This window comes from Phyllobates terribilis, unplaced genomic scaffold (genome assembly GCF_046119375.1).
Source record: "Phyllobates terribilis strain yellow unplaced genomic scaffold, ASM4611937v1 Scaffold_5__5_contigs__length_657084704, whole genome shotgun sequence".
NCBI lineage: Eukaryota > Metazoa > Chordata > Amphibia > Anura > Dendrobatidae > Phyllobates > Phyllobates terribilis.
In genome coordinates, this window is record NW_027362765.1 from 20730257 (window position 1) to 20756101 (window position 25845).

Sequence of the window (25845 nt, forward strand, 5' to 3'; positions counted from 1 at the left end):
AGTACCACGGCTCGTTTTTATAGTCACTTGGGTGACTGGGTAATCCTTGGTATCTCCGTGGATCCAGCGGACGCCCACATGTTTACCAGGGATCAACTGGTGGGGAAGTGTGGCCCTTATCAGAGTCACCAAACTCCCCGAGTCCAAAAGTCCCGACACCAGTAACCCATTTATGGTCACTGGACATGACTGTGACACCTCACAGGGCTGGTAGTCCACACTGCAGGCAGGGTATGCGTAGTATGAACAGCGCATCCCAATGCTGCAATCCATCTGCTCAGAGGTCAGAGGACAATGGGCAGCTACGTGTCCAGACCCGCGGCACCTCCAGCAGATCAAGTCTTTCCCAGCGGCTTTCTGCAGACCCTCAGGGACCCCTTGGGACCTCGGACTCCCCCCAGTGGCTCTAACACCCCTCTTTTGGGACTCTGGCTCCTTCTGAGTTGGGGATGCAGCACCACCCGGCTTCCTTAGGGACCTTTCGACCACCTGGTATCTTTCTAGGAGGCCGACCAAGTCATCCGCATTTCGGGGGTCTCCCTGGGCAACTCAGGTCTGCACGGGCCTAGGGAGGGAGTGAACAAATCTGTCCATCATGACCCTTTCTACCATCTGGGCTGGGGTGGAGGACTCTGGCTGCAGCCATTTCTGCACAATATGGAGGAGAGCGAACATTTGCGAACGAGAGAGTTTATCACCGCAGTATGCCCAGTGGTGGACCCTTTGGGCTCTGACTGACATAGTCACTCCAGCACGTGCCAGTATCTCCGTTTTAAGTTTAGTATACTCCTGGGCATCCTGCAAGGCCAGGTCGTAATAAGCCTTTTGGGGCTCACCAGTCAGATAGGGGGCGAGCACATCTGACCACTGCTCCGGCATAGCTTCTCCCGCTCTGCCACCCGCTCAAACACAGTCAAAAATGCCTCCACATCATCGCGTGGGGTCATTTTTTGCATGGCTTGCCTTACCGCTTTCCGGACGCTCGAGTCATCACCTGGAGTTGGGGGAGGGGCTGTCGGCCTTTCCCAAACTACCTCAGCGAGCAATTCCATCTGCTGCTGCTGTTGTCTGAGCTGGTCCTCTTGATGCTGCTGCTGTTGGTGGATCTGCTGCAATAGTAGCTTGCTTGTCTCCTGCTGAGCTAACACAAGATGCTTGACCAGGTCATCCATACTGTCGGTCTTCGTTTCCTGGCTTATGGCCGCCTTTACCCAGGACATGTGGTTTGTCCTCAGCCGTTACACGTGCCTCCTGGGGATCTTGCCCACACTTCTACCGCCACCTGTGGTAGATCGCTCACTAAGCTGCACACGACGGTAGACACAGGTACACTGTCTGTTTAAAACTTCTGGTTGGTTTATTAAAAAATGCAGCATAAACTAACAGAGTCCACAAAAGAAAAACACAGCCCAGTGGGCAAACAGGAAAAACAAAACAAAATGGCAACACAAAAGCACAGTCTTTATGGAGGCAAGGATCCACCGGCTCAGAGTGCAGATACTCTGTGTGGTTCAGGTTAGCTCCACATAAACAGATCTGGAGTTCCTCACTCTAGACCTACTGAACGCTGAATGCCTCAGCTGGCCAAGTATTTAAACCTCCCCCCAGACCACACCCTGGGGACGAGATATGGAGAACAACCTCCCACCTGCCCTATGGTTGTTCTCATAAAAACACGCCCTTTGGAAATGGAAACTTAACCCCTCCTTGCACATGACATGCTGGAGGAAACTTAACGTTTTTAAATTTACTGACGCCCATAGCCTCAGGGAAGCATATCTCCCCTCCACCACTTTACCAGTGACTTTGTCACAGGATCAATAAGCATAAATCCACAATAAGGTGCAGAGACATCACATTACCTCTTTTAAAGCACATTTTCAAGAAAAAAAACATGCCATCGCACAATTAAAATATCAAGTGCTGGAACAGTTGATAATCCCTAGGAGTGGTGGTAACTAGTAATGAGCGTTGCTTGAGTCGAGCAAATTGGAATGCTCGAGTGCTCAGTCCGAGCAACGAGCCCAATGTAAGTCTATAGGAAAGTCAAGCATTTTTTCGGCGGCCCCCCCGGAGGTCTGCAGAGGGCCTAAAAATTGCCGAAATCGATGGGAACATTGTTCAAATGACATGGGAACAGCATGGGGAAGACCCCTGGAAGCATCTCTGACTCCCAGGTCATTGCTGTCAACAATGTTGTCAGAGTATTACGCCACTTTTACAGGCTCACAATAAAACATACAAAAACGAAACCAAAATGGATTTTCCTGGGAAAAATGTTAAGGAACATCCTTTCCAGGGTAATGACTTGTATATAAGGTAAAATAAATATCCAAAAACAAAACTGCTCCTCTACACCTTGGGCTATATTCACATTTAGCATTTTTGATGCGTTTTTGCACTTTTGCATTGCTTTCACTGGTGAAAACTACATTTACCGGTAAATGTCATTTTAACATTTTACTAGCTTATCTGGCTATGTGGTGTGTGAGACATGATCAGACACATCCTGTTTCATTTATGAAGGAGGCACAAAGCCTATTTTTATAGGGCCAGCAGTCGGCCCTCACTATTGTTAGAGAGCCATCAGCTGGCTATGCTTTGTTGTTCCCATTATTAAAGAGTGGGTCACCTATACTGTTATTGCGTATGCAGTGACTGAAAGAGCTGTCTTTGAAGAGACATAGAGGAGGGCCTCCGTAACAACATGTTCCCATTAGAAAGGAGGGGGTCTCCCATACTGTTCTTGTGTATGCAGTGACTACAACGAATGCCCATATTTGGACACACTCCAATGCCCCTTGGAAGAGACGTAGAGGAGGGCCATATTAAAAAAAAAATTCCTATTATTAGTAAGTGGGTCTCCCTTACTGTTATTGCCTATGCAGTGAATGCAAGGGCTGCCAAAAATTTGGAGGCACTCCAATCCCCCTTGCAAGAGACGTAGATATGGTGGTATGGTAGATATGGTGGTGGAGGATGAGTAGAAGGAGGAGGACAACCGCAAATAGACAAAATCAGGAAGCGTACACCCATGTCTGGGTGTGAAGAGGTGCATGAGAATAGATCTCCCAAAAAAAAAAAGACACTGGATTTGAGTTTGTTACGCTGCTATCATTCGGTGGTGTTGAGAAGTCTGGCCCAATCCAGCCCTTGTTCATTTTTATAAGAGTCAGCCTGTCAGCATTATCAGTTGATAGGTGGATGCGCCTATCAGTTATAATTCCCCCGGTGGAACTAAAAACCCGCTATGACAAAACGCTAGTGGCAGGGCAGGCCAGGACCTCTAAGGCGTAGAGAGCCAGTTTATGCCACATGTTCAGCTTAGATACCCAATAATTATAAGGCACAGAGGAATCACGGAGGACGTAAAATTATCCCTCCTTGTGAGCCTACCCCACACATTAGGGCCTGTGCGATGGGTTTGAGAAAACTGTTCCAGAACTTTGACAGTGGACCCCTGTCTCTGCTGGATCGTATTTGTGTCTCTCTCACCTGTACTCCTTGGTTTCCAAGGATCTGCGACTGCTGCCGACAGCGGTTTCAGATGGGAATTTTTTTCATAATTCCGCAAGAAGGGCCTTCTGGTAATGCCCCATTTTAGTAGACCTGTCCGCCACGGGAATAAGACCTAGAAAGTTCTGCTTGTTGTGTGGGTCTAGAAGTGTCACCAACCAGTAATGACTGTCACCCAAAATTTGGACAATGCGAGGGTCACAGGAAAGGCAGCATAACATAAACTCAGCCATGTGTGCCAGACAGCTAACAGGCTAGACTTTCATGTCCTCACCAAGAGGATGACTGACCATGCTCTCATCCTCCTCCTCCTCCCTGTCCTCAGGCCATCTACGCTGAACAGACGGTATGACAGTTGTGCGGATAGTACCGTCTTTGAATCTGGTACTGAACAACTGCCTTGTGCTGCTCACAAATCCTTCCCAACATCTCCAACGTTGAGTTCTAACGCGTGGGTACATAGCACATCAGTCGGTGAGCTGGAAGCTGCAAACATTGCTGAATCACAGCAAGGGCGGCGGAAGCTGGAGCTGACTTTCTAAAATGGGCACACACGCGGCTTACTTTGACAAGCAGATCCAACAGATCTGGATAGGTTTTGAGAAACCGCTGAACCACGAGGTTTAGCACATGGGCCAGGCATGCTACGTGTGAGCCCGCCTCGCTTCAGAGCCGCCACTAGGTTCCGGTTATTGTCACACAAGACTATGCCTGGCTGTAGGTTCAGCGGTGACAGCCACAGATCTGCCTGCTCTTTCAAAGCTGTCCACAACTCTTCAGCGGTGTGCGGTTTGTCACCTTAGTTTCAGCACAACCTGTTGGCGCTTGGCCGAGGCAGTGCTTCCAGCTTCTGACTGATGTGGGCATTTCGGAGATGGAGGCTGAAGAGGAGGAGGTGCAGGAGCTATAGAATGTGGGGGCAACCCTGATTGACCCAGGGCCCTCAATCTTCAGGGTCGGGACAACGTGTTCCGTCCCAAGGTCTGACTGAGTCCCGGCCTCCACTATATTAACCCAACGTACTGTCAGCGAGATGTACTGTCCCTGCCCACAAGCACTTGTCCACGTGTCCGTGGTTAGGTGGACATTCCCAGTAACTGTTTTTTTGAGGGCATGGCTAATGTTCTAGGACACGTGCTAATGTAATGTGGGGATGGCACACCAGGAGAAATAGTGGCGGCTGGGGACAGAGTACCGAGGGACAGCCTCCGCCATCAGGTTGCGGAAAGCTTCCGTCTCCACAAGCCTAAAAGGCAACGTTTCGGGCGCATGCATTCGCGAAATGTGTGATTTTAGTAGTGTGGCCTGTGGGGCGTTGGCTGCTTATTTGCTCTTGCGTTCCAAGGATTGGGGTAAGGACATTGTTGCTGATGGTGCTAGTTGAGAGTGTGCAACGACAGGTGCAGGGCAGGAGGCATCTTCGCATGCGCCATGGACAGGGGATTGGCGTGCACGCACAACAGCGGAACAAGCAGTGGTGTTACCTGCAGACACTGTTTCTGGACCCTGGCGTTTGGCCCACTTAGTCGGGTGCTTTGCTGTCATGTGCCTGATCATGCTGGTGGTGGTCAGACTGCTAGTTTTGCTACCCCTGCTGATGCTGGCCTGGTGGAAATGGCCTTTTTAGGGTTATCTGCAGAGTCTTTAAAAAAGAACCAGACTCGGGAACACCTAACAGTTGTACTTTCAACTTCCGTTGTGCTGGTATTCCGAGGAACGGTTGCTCGCCTTGTGTCTGTGGCCACCACACTGCTTGTTCCTGCCTGTTGTGGTGCTACGCCTCCCTCCCCCTCTGTGCTTCTCTACTTGCTCTGCATGTCGATGTCATCTTGCCAGGTTGGGTGAGTGACTTCATCGTCCACCACCTTGTCTTCCCCTTCCACACCCTGTTCCTCCTCCTGGCAATTGTGTCTTATCATCATCATCCTCCTCTTGTGACAGTTTCCCACCATTGTCTTCTTGTGACCGTGGCTACTCAAATATTTGGGCATCGCTACATTTTATCTCCTCTTTCTCTGCTTGAAGTTAGCCGGGTGAGAAGCCTGAATCTATAAATGGAAAAGTGAACAGCTCTTCGGAGTGTCCAAGTGTGGGATCAGTTGTCTCCGGGCACTCGGCAAGGTGGGAGGAAGGAGGATCAGGGTGAGGAATATGCGGTTCAGACTCACGGCTACTGAGACTTGACCGTGTGGAAGACAGGGTGGTGGTGGTAGTGGCGAGGTGACTGGAAGTATTATCTGCTATCCAACCAACAATCTTTTGACACTGCTCTGGGTTCAATAGTGGTGTGCTGCGGTCCTCTAGTAATTGGGACAGGAAGGTCGAGCGACAAGATGTGGGTGTTTGTTGTGGCACAATTTCAGCTTGCCCACGGCCTCTGCCTTTGCATGCACCATCAGCATCACGTCCACTTCCCCATCCCTTGCCACGTACCTTGACCATTTTAAACGGAAGACAATATTTTTCACGGTCGCTACAAATGGCTGGATTTGTAGTGCAGTTATATGTGATACGTCTGAGGGACACCCAAGCAGCCCTGTAGTTTACTATTCTTGGCAGTGACCTTGTATGAATAGTTTCACTGACACACTGCTATAAACTCTACAAGGAGGACAGAAATGGCTGGATTTGTAGCGCAGTTATATGTGATACATCTGACGGACAACCACGGTAAATAGCATCATACTCCTAAGGATTTCCAAAATGTCATATTAAATTCCAAATATTTGACAAAATTAAATAGGATTGAGAAGCAGTGGACTGAGATAATTATTTACAAAAAAAGCATACACTTTAAATGTATCCTAATCATGTACCCTCTACTCTTTGCATGTACCCTAATCATGTCCGACTGTGATTAAAAGAACATTGGAGCTAGCAGTGTCCTCCCTGTGTAGCACTATGATACTTTATTTAAACATTTATTACATAATTAAAATAATATTGTTTTGTAAAAAAAACCCCTGATCATTTGAGCTCTCTCATTTGTGGGGCTCTCCTTTTGATTTGGACAACCACGGTATTAAATAGCGGCCCTGGAGTTTCCTATTTTGGACAGCAACCACGTGTGAATAGCTGGAAAAGATATGGCTGTATTCTGCAGTGCGAACAAGCAAATGGATCAGTGAAATTGTGTACTCTGGAAGCTTTTTAAGCAAATGATCAGGATTCAGATCCCCAAAAAATTAGCCCTGGCCCCAATTATCTGGAGCTATGTCTACAAATATCTGTATTATACAGAAAAAAAGGAGTTTAACTGGCTCACCCTCCAATGACTTCAATCCGTCCAGGAGCTCGCAATCAAGCGCTTTGCCAGCGCTAGGATACAGAGGTATAGGAGAAATAGATCCAGCTCGCCAAACGTCCAAAATTTAAAATTAAATTTTTTTTATTTTATATATATTATAAAATCCATCTTGATAGTGTGAACAATCAAAAATCCATGTCTGGAATTAGGGAAACATGGGTGTAGAATCTGCTGAGTTTTGGGGTGCCAGTTAATATTAATTAACAAGAGCTACTGTATCTTTAAAAGGGGATTTATTACAAATAGGATATTTACATTAACATACATAAGGGAAACCTAACTAAGGGACAAGGGAACAATGTAAGGGAAAAGGAGAGGGTGGTAGAATATGGGAAGTGGGAAGAAGCAGAAGAAGAATAATAATAACTAGTTTGATGTGCTACCTTTACATCAGTTACACAGTCAGACATGGCCCATACATTGCCCATCCCTGTAACACCTCCAAATAATGGTACCATCCAATCAGGTCACAGTCTTTGAAGTTCTCCAGAAACATGCACATGGCTGCTGATGCAGACACTCTTCTGAAGGTGGCGCTCTTAGGTTTAGAATGGGTAAGAGCATCAGAGTTCATACATGATTGCAGTGGTCTTCATCTTCCTGCTGATGGCGTCTGGTATATAGCCAAAAGGTCTTTGTATCAAGTGGCCTGAGGATAGGTTCAACTGCATTTTGCTTGGAGATAAGAGGTCAACTTGAAGAACAATGGTTTGTAATCCAAACACCACAGGGGTTATGTACCTTTCAAGAGGCAAGACAAGATGTCCATCTCCCATGTAGGTGCTCTCTTTACTCTATCACTAGAACAAAAGGCACCACACCACAGGACACACAATGTCTTCCCGCCTCACAGGTTTTATGACTCCATAGCACATGGTCAATCTCTTTGATGCAGTCCTTTGATGAACTTTAGTGCTATACGGAGTTTGTGGATCAAATTATGAGTTCAGTCATTCACATTACACGTACGATAGATATTGTCCATGTTAGGTTCCAACAATGGGATAAAGTGCTGATTACCAGACGTGTTTCGAACAGCACTTGTTCTTAAACTTGGATCAACTCCGTACACCTACGGCTCCGCTCTGTACGCCTCGTACACACGCGGCTCCGCTCCGTACACATGCGGCTCCACTCCATACGCCTCGTACACACGTGGCTCCGCTCCGTACACGTGCGGCTCCGCTTCGTACGCCTCGTACACACACGCGGCTCCGCTCCGTACACCTCGTACACGCGCGGCTCCTCTCCGTACGCCTCGTACACACGCGGCTCCGCTCCTTACACGTGAGGCTCCGCTCCGTACGCCTCGTACACGTGCGGCTCCGCTCCGTACGCCTCGTACACGTGTGGCTCCGCTCCGTACGCCTCGTACACACGTGGCTCCGCTCTGTACGCCTCGTACACACGCGGCTCCGCTCCGTACGCCTCGTACACACGCGGTTCCGCTCCGTACGCCTCGTACACACGCGGCTCCGCTCCGTACGCCTCGTACACACGCGGCTCCGCTCCGTACGTCTCGTACACACGCGGCTCCGCTCCGTACGCCTCGTACACACGCGGCTCCGCTCCGTACACCTCATACACACGCGGCTCCGCTCCGTACATCTTGTACACACACGGCTCTGCTACATCCACACTGTAAACCCCTCCTGACCCCACACATAAACTTCACCTCATCCAACACCATGACAACCAGCACAGCAGAGTCCTGCATCCACTGAGGCCCCTGATCATGTGACCCCTGACTCCTCCCCTCCTGTGACCTCATCACAGCTCCTGTGCGCACAGAGCAGCCATATATGTGGTGGCGGCTCTGCAGGTGGAGGTATGTGGAGATTATTATTATTATTATGTGGCACCATTGATTCCTTGCTGTTGTACATAAGGAGCAGTTACATACGATCTAGCAGCCACAGCTACTGCATAGCTCCCAACCTTCCCGTATTCAGCAGGACTGTCCCGCTTTGAGGGCTCAGTCCCATATTCAGCAGGACTGTCCCGCTTTGAGGGCTCAGTCCCATATTCAGCAGGACTGTCCCGCTTTGAGGGCTCAGTCCCGTATTCAGCAGGACTGTCCCGCTTTGAGGACTCAGTCCGTATTCAGCAGGACTGTCCCGCTTTGAGGGCTCAGTCCCGTATTCAGCAGGACTGTCCCGCTTTGAGGGCTCAGTCCCGTATTCAGCAGGACTGTCCCGCTTTGAGGGCTCAGTCCCGTATTCAGCAGGACTGTCCCGCTTTGAGGGCTCAGTCCCGTATTCAGCAGGACTGTCCCGCTTTGAGGGCTCAGTCCCGTATTCAGCAGGACTGTCCCCCTTTGAGGGCTCAGTCTCACATCCCATCACAGCTCAGCTGTTCTGGCTCATACTCACCTCTCCACCATCTTCATAGCTCTGCCTAGTGAAGTCTCTATTAGGTCTCCCAGGACTCGTTCTCCTTCTCAGGCATTAGCTCTACCAAGGAGCCATAGCAAATAATGGGAGACGAAGGAGGTTTTGGTAATCCTGACCTCTATATCAGACAGTGACTCCAGATGCACAGAATACAAGTACATTGGATACAGCAGTGTATATCTTTGTACTTGTATTCTGAGGTGGAAAAAAAGTCAGATTTTTATTCCTATAAAAGATTTTTATTATAATCAATTACAAAATTGGATTTTTTGGGGGTGAAAGCCTCCATGGGGGCTCAAACCCACAGGCCTCGGTATCCCAGGCAGGAACTGAACACACTGAGGTACAAGCTCAGGTGATGTTATGAGGAGAACTTTCCATACTGTTATAGCAGCTCTGCCTGCAGACATTACATAGAGATACATTACACATAGCAGTGGATTTCTATATTGTGTTCTAGAGGGAGAATAAGAGATTTTTTTTATTCCTATAAAATTAGAAAAAAAAATGAAAAACACTTAAAATATAGTTATTTTTAATGCAATTTTTTAAAAATAATGAACATCATAAATCAGCACATAACATGGACATATCTGGTGTCCCTGTAATTGTAACGACCAGCACATCACAGCAATCAGATTATTTATGGAGATCGGTAAATGGCATAAAAAAATGGCGTGATTGATATTTTTTCTCTATTAAACCCATATAAAATGTATTGAAAACATAACGCTGAGGCGGTGTTCACACGTAGTGTAAATGCTGCTTTTTCTGAACGTTTTCTGCTGGTTTATGCACCACACAACGCAATAACAATCTTCTCTCATTATTGCGTGTTTGCTGCTTTTCTTTTATGCGTTTTCCACTTATTTGATGCGGATGTGAATCCACATTTTTAATGCTTTTTTTATAGTACAGAATAGCTTTGATTCTGAGCTTAAAAATGCAGCAGCATTTTTTTCTTCATGTGTTTTTTTTTTCTAGAAGTCTATAAATAAAAAATGCACTAAAACCGCAGAGTGCAGCAGCGTCTTCAGACCACAGAGGGTGGAGATTTAATGGAATTACATCCACCTTGCTTGGATTTATAGACCGTGTTCATATGTAGAGTAAATGCCGCTTTTTTTCTGCTGGTTTTTTTTTTGCACAGAAATTCTGCTCTGTTTAACCGTTGAAGCAAAGTGGATATTCTTTCTTGAGAATTGCGCCCTATGTGGTCTAAGGACGTTGCTGAACTATGCAGTTTTGGTGCTTTGTTTCTCGTCTTCTATTTGGATCCTAAAAAAAAAACCTCAGGTAAAAAACTGCAGAAACTTTATTAAGAATCAAAGCTTTTCTATACTCTAAAAAGAAATTAAAAAATGTGGCTTCACATCTGCACCAGAAACGCATCAAATAAGAGGGAAAGGGCATAAAAAAATGCAGCAATAATTAGAGAAGATTGTTATTCTGCAGTTTGGTGCGGATCCTGCAGAAAAAACCCCCACAGTATTTATGCAACATGTGAACACGACCTTACAGGCACCAAAAAGCCGGATGTCGGAAAGTGACCCAACATAAAGATGAGAAAGTTCTGGCGGCTCCAACTGTGAATGAAGGAACAAAAAAATAATCTACAACTAGAGATGAGGAGGAGTCACAGATGACGTCGCGCTGCCCTGGGTGATCAAAAGCCTCCAGGGACGCTGGATGGTTAGAGATTCACGGCCTCCCGTCCAGCCGCCAGGTACCACTGACCTGGACCAGAGACCCGGGAATCCATCCGCTCATCTCTAGTCCCAACTCTCCCGGATACAGAAGACAGTCCGGGATTTGGGTCTGCACCCCGCAGTCTCGGGCATCTGCTGAATCTCCCTCACTGCAAGCGCCCCTCTGACAACTCCTGACAGGGGAGAAAGATAATGGTAAATGGGCGTGGATTGGGGTGTGGCAAGGGGCGTGGCCAAAATTTGCCTGTAACATCTATCCCTCTTTCTATCCTTCAAAAGTTGGTAGGTATTTCTACTGTGTGTATGTATGTAAGTGTGTATATGTGAGTGTGCATGTACAGTGGGTACGGAAAGTATTCAGACCCCTTTAAATTTTTCACTCTTTGTTTCATTGCAGCCATTTGGTAAATTCTAAAAAGCAGGGCTGTGGAGTCGGTAAGCCACAGTTGCGACTCCGACTCCGACTCCTGGATTTTATCAGGTTCCGACTCCGACTCCTTCATAAATGGCCAATTCGTAACAATAAATTTACTGTTGTAAAATATTAACATCTTGCTTATTCAGTTTCTCACCATCATATAAGTAATCAGACCACTTAGAGCAAAAACTATATTTATTAGAATACAATTAGAATATAGCAAATAACTTTTATTAACTTTTCTAAACTCTTGTAAGTAAGTATGCAATAAACACTGTTATGCAGTTAATAAGAAGAAATCTCCAAATTTGTCCTCAGAAAAAGTATTGCCTCTGTCAGATCCTCCTTCATGGATGCCCTCAAATCTGATCTAATTATTTTGAGAGCAGAGAACAACCTCTCTACACTAACTTGGGTTGGTGGCAGTAACCACTCGGGCAACATCTCTGACAATGTCAGGATACAGAGGAATCGCTTGTTGAACTGTTATTTTTGATGAACGGTCAAATTTCTCAATTTCTTTTAGTGCACATGAAAAATTCTGCTGAAATGTACTGGCTGTGTTCTTTGATGGGGATGACTCTTCTTCTATGCGGGAACGCTTTGCACGGTCCTTGTGATCCAAATATTTTTCGAAATTAAATTCTTCATCAGTTGATGATGAGGGTGAAGATGTGGCAGGACGACCAAATTCTTCTTGTTCCTCCTGACTGTTCTGCAACCCTTTCATCCTTACTGCTATTTCAAACAGAGCTTCTTTTCCTTTAGTTAGCTGTTGATCATCTAGAAGAATCTGATGCATTGGGTCTACATAAACAGCTGCCAAAAGAATGTTATTTTGTAATAGTAGCTCCTCTCTCCGTTTCATGCCACTTGCAATTAACCCTCCTCTTTGGGACAGGCGAAACATCAGGTTCTTCCACTCCTTTAAGAAAATACCTGGAGTTAAGTCCTCTGCTTGTAATTTTTTAGTCACTGTAAATGGGTGCTCTAGCAATTTTTCCAGCTCAGTCCCCTGATTCCACTGACTTTCTTTAGCGTCAGTTGAGGGTTAGCCATGTCTACAAGAAAGGTTTTCAGTTCAACCAAGCGCTGAATCATTAAGTAAGTACTGCCCCATCGTGTGGCTTGATCAATAATTGCCCCTTTTCCAGCACGTCTCTTCATAATTGAGTCAACTTTAGGGGTTCTGGCAACAGTAGCCAATTTTCTCACCTTGCCAATCAGTGCAGCAGCATGTCCTTCTTGCCGACTGTCTCTTATAGCCAGCTGTAGCGTATGCACAACACAGCGCATGTGATGAATGAAAGAACGTATTGACACCGTTTCAACAAGATCATCTAAACTATCATGTTGCTGTTCATCAGAAGCAACTTCAGTTTGCTCCTCAGTTACAATACTGTGTTCCTCTATTTCAAACATTTCTGTGTCTGTGGATCCAGAATGTTCTTCTAGCTGCTGGTCACCATCATTACTCTCATTCATTAGCTTAATAGTACTTCTCATATTTGAAGCATTGTCAGTTACGACAGAAAGAACTTGCTCTTTTTTAAGTTCATAGTCTTGCAGAACCTTTTCCACCAAGACCTGGAGAAACTCACTGGTGTGATGAGCTTTGGTGTCTTTTACTGCCAATGTCTTGGTAAATATTTCATTTTTGTCACAAACAAATCAGACATTGATGGCAAAATAGTTCACTCTGTGACGTGTGCAGGCATCCATTTTAAGAAACAGAAAGCTTCCCTTGAGAGTTTTTTTAAGTTCTTCCTTTTGTTTAAAAGCTTCTTCGATTACTAATTTTCTAATACTCTCTCTCTCCAGAGAAACACCAAGCTTGCGGACCATTTCCCCATTCAGACACATAAAAGCTGGTCCTGAAAATAATGAAATAGGCACACTATCCTTTACAACAAGCTCTATGATCTGTTTTTTAAATGTATTTACTGTCATTGTCACAGTAACTTTGTCAGTGACAAAATATCTTGCAACTGATGGCTGCAAAGTTCTCTGCTCCTTTGTTTGGCTGGAAGAGCTGGGCACTGGTTCATTGGTTTGGATGCAGTCTTTCTCATCCACTGCTTTCAGTACTTCTGGATGAAAGCGCTGTAAAGGTCTCTTTAGATTAGAAGCTCTGGTAGGAGCATTTTTATCTTTGCCTGAATATGCACTGATCTTGGCTTCACAGCATTTGTTTTCGTCTGGATCATTTGTCATACACTGACAGACATAATGTTTTCTATCTTGAGTGATGGTGAAATGTTCAAATACAGCTGATTTAATGTGACGCTTCTTTGACATTCTCAGGTTTTTAATTCTGCATTCACAATCCAAATGACAATTGTTTTTCCTAAAAACAATTGTACAAAATTATTGCCAGGTCGTACAACTGATATAGTGGTCAGTAATACTGTTATTCCTCATGTACTCACAGTTAACTGATGCAAAGTTTGTTGAAAGGATAATACTTCTTACAGTCTTCCTCTTCTGAGTAGCAGCTGTGAGATGCTTGGAAGACCCACACCTAGTAAACATCTAGTCTAGAGGAGGAGCTTTACTACTTAGAATTTGCAACACATTTTCACTTTCAGTTTCATACATTGTAAGTAGGGGGGTTGGGGCAGCATGAGGTTAACCAAGTATAAGATTAGATAAGGGCAGTGGAGAACTGTGACACACAAGAAGTAAGAAATGTCTCTATCTCCAGCAGAACTGCTTATCACTGTTGTTCATAGTTTGATAGAACATATATATTTGTGTAACATTTATAAAATTCATATGAAAGTTCAATTCTGAAATATTAATACATTTTTTTTTAAAGCTGGAGTCGGTACATTTCTACCGACTCCGACTCCAACCGAAACTAACTCCGACTCCACGACTCCGACTCCACAGCCCTGCTAAAAAGTTCATTTTTTTTCTCATTAAAGTACATTCTGCACCCCATCTTGACTGAAAAAAACAGAAATGTAAACATTTTTGCAAATTTATTAAAAAAGAAAAACTCAAATATCACATGGTCATAAGTATTCAGACCCTTTGCTCAGATACTCATATTTAAGTCACATGCTGTCCATTTCCTTGTGACCCTCCTTGAGATGGTTCTACTCCTTCATTGGAGTCCAGCTGTGTTTAATTAAACTGATAGGACTTGATTTGGAAAGGCACACACCTGTCTATATAAGACCTCAAAGCTCTCAGTGCATGTCAGACCAAATGAGAATCATGAGCTGAAAGGAACTGCCCATGGAGCTCAGAGACAGAATTGTGGCAGGGCACAGATATGGCCAAGGCTACAAAAGAATTTCTGCATTACTCAAGGTTCCTAAGAGCACAGTGGCCTCGATAATCCTTAAATGGAAGAAGTTTGGGACCACGAGAAGTCTGTCTAGACCTGGCCGTCCAGCCAAACTGAGCAGTCGTGGGAGAAGAGCCTTGGTGAGAGAGGTAAAGAAGAACCCCAAGATCACTGTGGCTGAGCTCCAGAGATGCAGTAGGGAGATGTGAGAAAGTTCCACAAAGTCAACTTTAGAAATCTCTAAAAAAGAAATTAACTAATGCATATAAAAATTGAAAACTTATTATTTTTAATTCACTAAAATATAGCCTCAAAAAACACCAAAGAAAATAAATATCCGAAGATGTCAGGTAAAAAAAAAATCAGATTTGAATCAGTTGAAATGGAATAACCCACATGCAGCCCAGTCCTGTGTAACCCCACAAATAATGGCGTACATGACACCTGCAGTCCTATGTAAGACCACACATAACACAGTGATAACTCTTAAAGTACAGATAATGCACAGAGGGCACTGTATGTCGGAACAGTATAACAGTATTGATAGGTTAAAGTATGTTGAGGCACAGTATATGAGTAAGTCTCTGGCTCGGGCATTATTAATTGCCTATAGGACTAAAGGAATTATATGAGCACCCTGAGCCTGCAGGACAGCTTGAATTTCTTTGGAACTTGATTGGGGCTGCCTATCCACCATCCAGGCTATCCTGCGTTGCAGCTTTTCATCAATTTTTCTCTACCCTCTATGCCAAGGGAGATTAGCTACAGTGCCCTGGGTTGTAAACGCCTTGAGTAAGTTGCACACAAAGTACAAAGGAACATCAAGATCTCTGGGGATGGATTTGTAATTTCTAGCTGTGGCAGCTTCCCTGTTCCTGGTAAAGAACAACTTTTCCACAGCATGATCCTGCCACCAACATGGCATTTTGCGTTTAGCCGAAAAAGTTCTGCCTTGGTCATATGCCTTATGATAGCCGTGTCCCCTACATGGCTTTTTGCAAACTGCAAATGGTGCTTCTTAAGGCTTTCTTTCAGAAATGGATTTCTTGTTGCCACTTTTTTTATAATGGCCAGATTTGTGCAATACACGACGTAGGGTGCTTTCACATAGCGCTCTGTGTCCCCTTCGGGGCATACGTCCCAAAACGGGATCCGGACGTATGCTCTGATAGGGCCTGAGTGCGTCTGAATGTCCACCTCCTGTGGGCGTACACTCCCGAAAAAAGTGCACAGCATAGTGCACGTTCGCTCTGCCGTCACCATTGCTATCTATGGCCCTGTCAGAGCATACGTCCGGACCCCGTTTTGCGGGGAATTTTAGGACGTACAGTACAGACCAAAAGTTTGGACACACCTTCTCATTTAAAGATTTTTCTGTATTTTCATGACTATGAAAATTGGACATTCACACTGAAGGCATCTTGTTGGCCCTTTCGCCTTCACTCAGCGGTCCAGCTCACCCCAAACCATCTCGATTGGGTTCAGGTTTGGTGACTGTGAAGGCCAGGTCATCTAGCGTAGCACCCCATCACTCTCCTTCTTGGTCAAATATCCCTTACACTGCCTGGAGGTGTGTTAGGGGTCATTGTCCTGTTGAAAAATAAATGATGGTCCAACTAAACGCAAACTGGATGGAATAGCATGCCACTGCAAGATGCTGTGGTAGCCATGCTGGTTCAGTATGCCTTCAATTTAGAATAAATCCCCAACAGTGTCACTAGCAAAGCACCCCGACACCATCACACCTCCTCCTCCATGCTTCACGGTGGAAACCAGGCATGTAGAGTCCATCCGTTCACCTTTCCTGCGTCGCACAAAGACACGGTGGTTGGAACCAAAGATCTCAAATTTGGACTCATCAGACCAAAGCACAGATTTCCACTGGTCTAATGTCCATTCCTTGTGTTCTTTAGTCCAAACAAGTCTCTTCTGCTTGTTGCCTGTCCTTAACAGTGGTTTCCTAGCAGCTATTTTACCAAGAAGGCCTGCTGCACAAAGTCTCCTCTTAACAGTTGTTGAAGAGATGTGTCTGCTGCTAGAACTCTGTGTGGCATTGACCTGGTATCTAATCTGAGCTGCTGTTAACCTGCGATTTCTGAGGCTGGTGACTCGGATAAACTTATCCTCAGAAGCAGAGGTGACTCTTGGTCTTCCTTTCTTGGGACGGTCCTCATGTGAGCCAGTTTCTTTGTAGTTTTTGATGGTTTTTGCAACTGCACTTGGGGACACTTCCAAAGTTTTCCCAATTTTTTTGCACTGACTGACCTTCATTTCTTAAAGTAATGATGGCCACTTGTTTTTCTTTACTTAGCTGCTTTTTTCTTGCCATAATACAAATTCTAGCAGTCTATTCAGTAGGACTATCAGCTGTTTATCCACCAGACTTCTGCACAACACAACTGATGGTCCCAACCCCATTTATAAGGCAAGAAATCCCACTTATTAAACCTGACATGGCGCACCTGTGAAGTGAAAACCATTTCCGGTGACTACCTCTTGAAGCTCATCATGAGAATGCCAAGAGTGTGCAAAGCAGTCATCAAAGCAAAAAGTGGCTACTTTGAAGAACCAAGAATATAAGACATATTTTCAGTTGTTTCACACTTTTTTGTTAAGTATATAATTCCACATGTGTTAATTCATAGTTTTGATGCCTTCAATGTGAATGTACAATTTTCATAGTCATGAAAATACAGAAAAATCTTTAAATGAGAAGGTGTGTCCAAACTTTTGGTCTGTACTGTATGTCCCGATGGGGACACAGAATGCAGTGTGAAAGCACCTTAAGGCTGGGGTCCACGCGACTGTCGATTCTCTCAAGTGAGAGAATTGAGCCGAATATGCTAAGGTCACTCGAATCAAACTCTTTTAGAGTTTGAATCGAGTGTCACCTTAGTGTGACCCGATTCTCTCAAGATAATCGGAGCACAAGTGCGGAGAAGACGGAGAATTTAATTTCTCAATCTTCTCCATGGTCTGTTTTCGTGGTAATCGGACTGCACTTGGATGATATCGGAGCGCAATCCGATGTTTCACATGCACCCATGCACGTGAAACATGCACGTATTGTATACACTCGTAGTATGCTGTGATTGTTTTCTCATGTCGAGTTGGCATGAGAAAAAAATCGCAGGTCTGCATTGCCCCATAGTATGACTTTGGCCTGAGTGCTATCCGATGTTTTATCAAATAACACTCGGCCGTGTTATACACTCGTGTGAGTGAGCCCTAATGGTTGTCCTGTGGACAGATTCTCCCTCATGAGCTTTGGATCTATGCAGCTCCTCCAGAGTGACCATGGGCTTCTTGGCTGCTTCTCTAATTAGTGATTTTCTTGCTTGGGATGTCGGTTTAGGTGGACGGCTATGTCTTGGTAGATCTGCAGTTGTGCCATACTCCTTCCATATTTGAATGATGGATTGAAGAGTGTTGTGTGAGATGTTCAGAGCTTTGGCTGTTTTTTTTTTTATAACCTAACCCTGCTTTACTCTTCTATAACTTTATCCCTGACCTATCTGGTGTGATCCTTGGTTTTCATGATGATTTTTGATCCCTAAAGTTCTCAAACAATTCTCTGAGGTCTTCATTGAACAACTTAAGTTATACTAAGGACAAATTACATACAGGTGGACTCAATGTACTAATTTTGTAACTTCTGGAGGCAATAGGGCACTCGGGATTTTATTTAGGAGTATCAGACTACAGGGGCCTGAATCCAAATGCATGTCGCAATTTTTAGATTCATATTTTTAAAATAATTAAAAATAATATGTCGCATTTACTTTACACTTTACCAATACTTGCTGCTTTGTGTTGATATCACATAAAATCCCAATAAAATCCATTTAATTGTATGGGTGTAATGTGAAAAAATGTTAACGATTTCACGGGGTATGAATTATTTTTCAAGGCCCTGTATGTAGTGCTGCCTTATATATTGCCAAGGGGATAAAAACACAAAGGTTCTTTAGGAAGTTTCCGAAGCAATTCCCAGCAAGCAGTCTGTAAAAAATAAGTAGCACACACATGTATCTATATGCTGCCCAATTTTTTTTTCTCAAATTCATTAATTTGAATGACTGCATTTGGTTTGCAAACTGGCCCAGAGCAAATTTTTTTTTTTTTTAATGTGAACATGGCGTACATGGGCTTCAGGGTAATTTTTGGACCTGGGTGCCATACATGTCAGCATCATTTCTGCTGCCAGTAATTGGATATAAAGTCTCCAGTATTATTACACCTAATTCTATATGATGTTATTTATCCGCTCATCTTCTTCCCGTTCAGGTCTCTACAATATCTGATCCTCTCAGTGGAGATCTTCTACATCAGAGAATTTTCCTGACTGACCCGTCAAGGATGGAAAGGAACAGTGACAAGATGGTTGAAAGGATATTACACCTCACCCTAGAGATCATCTTCCAGCTTACTGGAGAGGTGAGAGATTCTGATGACGTCACATTACATCATTCTTATCTATGGGAATAACAGATGGACAGAACTGGAGAGGTGAGGACTCTGGAAATGTCTGTAGTGAGATTTATTAATGTGTCTCCTCATAACCAGGATTACACAGTAGTGAAGAAGATCTCTAGTGAGCGCGGTCAGGCCCCTGTGTCTGAGGGATGGGGAAGACCTCTGAGCAAAATCATGGCTCATACCCTGATACACGAGAACATCAATGACCAGAAGATCCTAGAACTCGCCTACAAGATGATTGAGCTGCTGACTGGAGAGGTGACACTGCTGGGAATGCTGGGACATTATACAGTAACACTATGAAAGGATCAGGGAATGATGGTATCATTGTATGTGTCAGGTTCCTATAAGATGTCAGGATGTCTCTGTCTATTTCTCCATGGAGGAGTGGGAGTATTTAGAAGGACACAAGGATCTGTACAAGGATGTCATGATGGAGGTTCCCCAGCCCCTCGCATCACCAGGTAATAGACAGGACTAAATACACATGGCCTATAATTATCTGTATGTAAAGAATGAATTCAGTCCCTGTATATGTTTCCTCCAGATCTATCCAGTAAGGGGACAACACCAGAGAGATGTCCCCATCCTCTTCTTCCACTGGACTGTAAACAAGAAAATCCCAATGTTCCTCAGGATCATCAGGTGCATAAAGAGAAGGTGTCATGAGATCTCCCCTACGATGTGTAGATGGCTGTGAAGGTCTTGTTCTCAGTCTTGTTTTATCCACCAGAATTATATGTAACATACCGTATTTTGCGGATTATAAGACGCATCGGTTAATAAGACACACCCCAAATTTTGGGGAGAAGAATAGGAAAAAAAATGTTTTTTTATAAACCGGTGCATGTTATAATCAGCTTACCTTGGTGCCTAAGGCGTTGGTAGAGCAGGGTCCCAGATGGCAGGGTCGAGGCAGAAGTCGGGAGATCGCTGCAGTCGGAAGTTTCTGCCTTGCTGCGGTCCCCTTGCTTGCAGTACGATAGGTGTCCGGAGGTGCGGTGGCCCCGCCGACATTTTGGAAAAGCTGGAGCCCTGCACCTTCCATACTGTTCTATGTGGCAGTCTCCGGGAAAATGGCCACCGCAGGCGGCGCATGCTCATATTGAGATCTCGACTCCCGAGATCTTACTTGCGCATGCTCCGCCTCTAGCGGCCATTTTCCCGGAGACCGCCGCATGGAACAGCATGGAAGGTGCGGGGCTCCGGCTTTTACAAAACGTTAGCGGAGCCCCTGCACCACTGGACACCTACCGTACTGCAAGTAAGGGGACCACTGCCATCTTCTGTAATAGTGCTCCTTCCGTGTCCCCACATACTTACATACTGCCCTCTCATTGTGTCCCACACAGTAGTGGTACCTACACACCCAGTAAGATGGCCACTTAGTTTCTGCCTTTGCCGGAAGGCAGAAACTTCTGGCTGCAGCGATGTTGGGACCCCGCTCCACCAACGTCAGTAAGTGCTTCAGATTATACAGTTTTCATTATTAGATGTACCCCCGTTTTCCCCCCAAATTTGGGGGGGAAAGTGCGTCTTATAATCTGAAAAATACGGTACTTGTGTAATGAGAATGGTGGAGATAGCAGGATTAGAGCTGATCATAGATGTGACTTCTCCATCTGTCTGTGTCTTTTACAATATTTATTTAAGGGTGAAGATCTGACCCTTATTAATACTACAGAGACATATGTGAGGGGTGATGAGCAGTGTAAAGAGGAGATTCTTTCAGATGACAGCGCAGGTGAGTCGTGGCCTCAATATTTTACTTATTCACTGGTTGATATAAATATGTGTTTGATTCTCTTGAATTCATACTATGTTCTGCACCGCTATCTATGCCAAATGAAAAGCATTGCCTAATTTTAGCTATGAAAAATTTAATTTTGGGGGGCATCTGTTTAATGTCTTGCTAAATTTTTATTCTGTGCTGGATAGGCATCCCTTCCAAAAGAAGGACATTGGAAACTTTGAACATTTTTTGATTCTAACTGTCCAAAAATTATCCCTTTCTGGAAGATTTTTGTTAGATGTACGCTGTGCAGGGTTCCATCTCGGAGGCAGCACAGTATGGAGCATAATGCACAAGCAAAAGATTTCTAGCTGTTTAAGGGCAATAGCAGGAGCAGTAGTACAGTATGAAACATAATAGACAGGCAGGAGATGTCTTTAGCACTGGTTGCGTATTCGGTACAGGTTGGATCATGATGAACAGGCAGGCCTTGGCAGTGGCATCATTGTGTTGTTGATAAGGAGCCAGTTTCTCCTGTCCACTCTAGTAAATCTAATCATTGGAGATAGCTATGTTGATCACCTGTAGTGTTGAGCGAGTATGTTCTGTTCCGAGTATGCTCGGGCCGAGCTCCGAGTATTTACAGCTGCTCGGTGATATGTTTGAATCGCTCCCGTGTGCATGATTTGCAACTGTTTGACAGTTTTATTACTTGTGAGGAATGTGTAAGAAATAGACATTCCTGGCATGTATTAAAACTGTCAAACAGTCACAAATCATGCACACGGGAGCCATTTAACCTTATCACCGAGCAGCTGTAAATATTCGGAGCTCAGCCCGAGCATACTCGGCGAAAGGGTTAACAGAACATACTCGCTCAACACTAGTCACCTGTCCTGGCCAGGCTTGGCTACCTTGCCATACGACCGCTGCCCTTTGCTGTGCTCCCTGTCGAGTTTTACAAGTTGCCTGATGCGTCTCTGTGACCTCATGTTCCTAGGTCAGTTAGAGACATATCCTTGTCTTACTGTTGAGACTTCAGAGTTCAGTTGTTCAGAATGCTCCAACAATTGTTTTACATTGTGCTGCCTTCTTGGATTTGTGTATGATTCCTGTAGACCCTCAGTCCGGTTGGTTAATTCTCTGCTACGCAGTTTCTGGACTAACCCATCGGTTGCAGAAAGCAACAAACAGTTATTGGACTGTTCAGATTGTGCAGTTATTTTTCAACTCTCCTGTGATTCTGGCAGCCTCTCAGTCCTGACAGTTAACCCTCTACTAGCCACCTGGATTAACGTATTGGTTGCATTAAACATATGAACTGTCATTGTTCATATTGTGCATTTATCCTTGAAAAATACTGGTGTTTCTTCTGCCTCCCTTTGTGCTACTTTGGACTAGCCGTTTCCCTTTGTTCTGGTCCTATGGTCAACCCTGTTCCCGCCAGCCGCCTGTACCAACGCTTTGGGTCCGTGTGCCCACCTTGACCTGCGACTTTATGATTCCACCTCAGTAATTGAGCGGAACAAGCTGTAAGTGTGTGAAAATAGATCTACAGTATGCTGGATTCAGTCTAACGACTGTAAGGTTTTCCACACCTGCGGAGGACAATCTTGTCCGCTTCAGTGTGACATTGCCATCTGCTGCATTTATTACCCTCTCTGAGGCTGGACAGGGCAGTAAGTAGACTAATGGCAAACTGGGCCAAATCCTGCTACTGGTCCAATTTTTTGACGTAGAAGTTCATTGGGTCAGACCTTAGGATATTTTCTCTAGAAAAGACACAGTCCTGGTATGACTGATCCTGACTGCTGAGGTGTGAATCTGCTTTTACTGATGATAAAATATCTGGTGTATCGTGTCCCATAAAATGTCTTCGCTGCTGCTGCTTTGTCTACTACTTGAGTCGCTGACAAGTGTTGTAGCATTGACTCTGCAGGAAGTGGAGAGGGGCCTTCAGGTCAGACGTACAGACAAGAGGTATCTGCTGGGCGAAATCAGCCACAGGCTGAGTCTAGAGCTTATCCTGGTAATTCTTCAGGTATTCCTTTCAAAAGCAGAAAAAAGTAACATATTTTGATTTTATAGTGATGGTCTATCATGGCCGGGGCTGTATTTAGCGCTCATGCTGCCCTAGGTACTTTGAATTTTAATGCACCCTACTGGTAAGTCAGTCTAAAGCCTCATTCAAGTTTTTGCATACAAGAAAAATATATTTTTTTTCAGTGTGCCGGATCCAATTTTCATCTATTTGTGGTCCAGGTATCACCATCAGTGCAGCATCCATCTTTTCCCCTTCTTCCATGACAACACCACCTGAGAGAGGGTATCCGCCCACCAAGGACAGGAACCTACTGAATAAAAAGGCGGTACCTCTCTTCCGCATTAGTTTTGGTTCCTGTCCTTGATGGGAGCCTTGCCAGGTGGTACCTCACATACCTGGACCGTGGATTCCGGGGTCGGTGCGGCCTGGAGGCCGTGGAAGCAGCAGATGGCCCTTGTTCTCAACCCATCTGGCTGCTGCCCGGGTCTGCGTGTGGGGGGGGCTGCCTTCCGGAGTCCTCTCCGCGTGTTCCGGGTCCTGCGGCCGGGTCTGTTCCTCACAGAGACTAGACTGAGTGCGCCGGCCGGCAGGTCTTCCGGGTCTGCGCAGTGGGGGTCGCATCGCACCCTGTGACGGAGCGCGCTGGAAGCCGGGTCTGCGCATGCGCTGGTGGGAGTCCGACATCCCGCTGCAAGCGCGCCGGGTGCCGCTGGGCTGCGCACGCGCAGAAGAAAGGAGAAGCTGCGGTGTAGCGCGTCAGCTAGCCAAGTTTAAAAAGGAAATAATTAAAGGAGGAATGAGAGTGAGCACGCTGCCGGAAGGGGAAGAGCCTAAAGGAGGTGGAGCCCTACTGCTTTTTAAGAATGGGGAGCAATCAAGATGGCGGTGTCTGCATCCCCGCCATAATGAATGAGGAGCCGCAGTCACCTGTGCAGCAGCTGTCACCGCCGCAGGAGGAACAGCAGCAGCCACAGCCGCCAAAGCAGCGCAAGCAACTTAAGCAACTGCAACATCGAGAATCTTCCCATCACCAAATCCACAGCAGTGGAGGGCTTTCGAGTTCCGGCAGAACCGGTCAGAAAAGACCTCGTCAATCCACCTCCGCAGATGGGAGCCCTCATGTGAACGGCAACCACCGCCTCCAGTATCCTAATCTAAACAGCAGTGTGGTGAGTGATCTTCGTGAAAGCTCACCTTGAGTAATGTGCTCTTCTCTGTTGTCATCTCTTTTCTCCTTTCAATTCTTGGGTCAGGAGGCGAAGAAGTGTAGTGCTAAGAGTAAAAACAAGGAGTGTGCTTTATGTAAGGTCAGTCTTCCCACCTCCTACGCCAAAAACCTGTGCTAGGACTGTTCAGAGAACCATAGCAGAGGAGTCCCCCAGGTTTTCTATGGAGTTAAAGAATATAATCCAGACAAAAGTAAGGGATTATTTAAAAGGCTTAACCTCACGCAGGAATAAGAAGCAAGAACTAGTTTCCTCGGAATCAGAGGAATCGGTAGAGTCCCGTTTTACAAGAGAACTGCCTTCCTCCTCTAATCTCTCCTCATCATCGTCGGAGTCTTCAGATGATGATGGGGGGGGGGGCAGGCCTTGTTTTTCGGTAGATAATACTGAGAGACTAGTTAAAGCCGTCAGAGTGACTATGGTCTGTTGAAAAAAAAATTTCTGCTATGGGGCTATTATATGACGATCCTGATTGAATCTCATCTGCTGAGGCAGAACTCAGGCATTTGAATCAGGGGTCAGGTGATGTTGAAAATTATTGCACACGCTTCAGGAGATGGGCCTCGGAAGTTAAATGGAATGATCCTGCGCTGAAATGTTTATTTCTTGCTGGTCTGAGTGAAAGGGTTAAGGATCTGCTAATTGTATTCCCTGCACCTGAGACTCTGCAGGATGCCATACAATTAGCTGTTCCTGTGGACAGGAGGCTGAGGTGCAGGCTGAATGAGGTAAAGACTCCTGTAATGCCAGGTCCTAGTCCCTGGAAAATCTGCTCAGACAGCGTAGAACCGATGGAGGTTGGGGCGATGTCACTCCGCTCTCAGGAAAGAGACCGGAGGTTCACCGAGGGATTGTGTCTTTATTGTGGTAAAACTGACTATTTGATTAAGTATTGTGAGCGTCATTTAACTAAAGAACAAAAAAAGGTCAGTTACGCCCGTATAGCTTGTTTACGCTCTGCAGGAGTATTTCTTTCCGGGAGTACCACTTTGCAGGGAGATTTGATTGAATTTCAGGTATTTGTGGATTGTGGTTCAACACTTAATGTGATTGATAAAGGGTTTTTGGAAAATCTTAAATTGAAATCCAAACCTTTTGTCATCACCTATTTCTGTGATTGCAATTGATAACACTCCCTTGAAATGTATTACTCACAAGGTTGCTGCATTTCCCCTCACTATCAATGATCTTCACAAAGAAATTTTTGACTTGGTTGTTTTAGATAATTTACCCTCTCCAGTTGTTCTAGGATTGCCTTGGTTAAAACTGCACAATCCTTTACTGGACTGGTCTACTAATGTGATTAAGTCTTGGAGTCCGAAGCGCTATGATAAATGTTGTAATGGTCGCATTGCGGCTGTGGAAAAAGGGGAATTACCTGTACCTATTCAAGATTTTTGGAGTTTTTTTTTCGGAGGAGGAGTCGCAAGTTTTACCTCCTCATAGGGATTATGATTGCGCCATTGAGTTTGTTCCGGGAGCTACTCTTCCCAAGAGTCGCTTGTTTAATCTGACTATCCCTGAAAGGAAGGCCTTGGAGGAATACATACAGACTAGCCTGGCTGCTGGTCACATTAGACCTTCTAAGTCGCCTGTCGCAGTTGGATTTTTCTTTGTTAAAAAAAAGGACGGAGGTTTACGTCCATGTCTGGATTTTTGTGAAATTAATAAGATTACTGTACGCAATTCCTACCCATTGCCATTAATTCCTGACTTGTTTAACCAG

At 45.2% G+C, this 25845-nt stretch overlaps 2 pseudogenes; one reads left to right on the top strand and one right to left on the bottom strand.

The window, feature by feature from the left end:
- Positions 1-25845, bottom strand: part of LOC141271381 (uncharacterized) — a 526239-nt pseudogene that overhangs the window by 287398 nt on the left and 212996 nt on the right.
- The window catches only part of LOC141271382 (uncharacterized), a 135262-nt pseudogene that overhangs the window by 36710 nt on the left and 72707 nt on the right, over positions 1-25845 (top strand).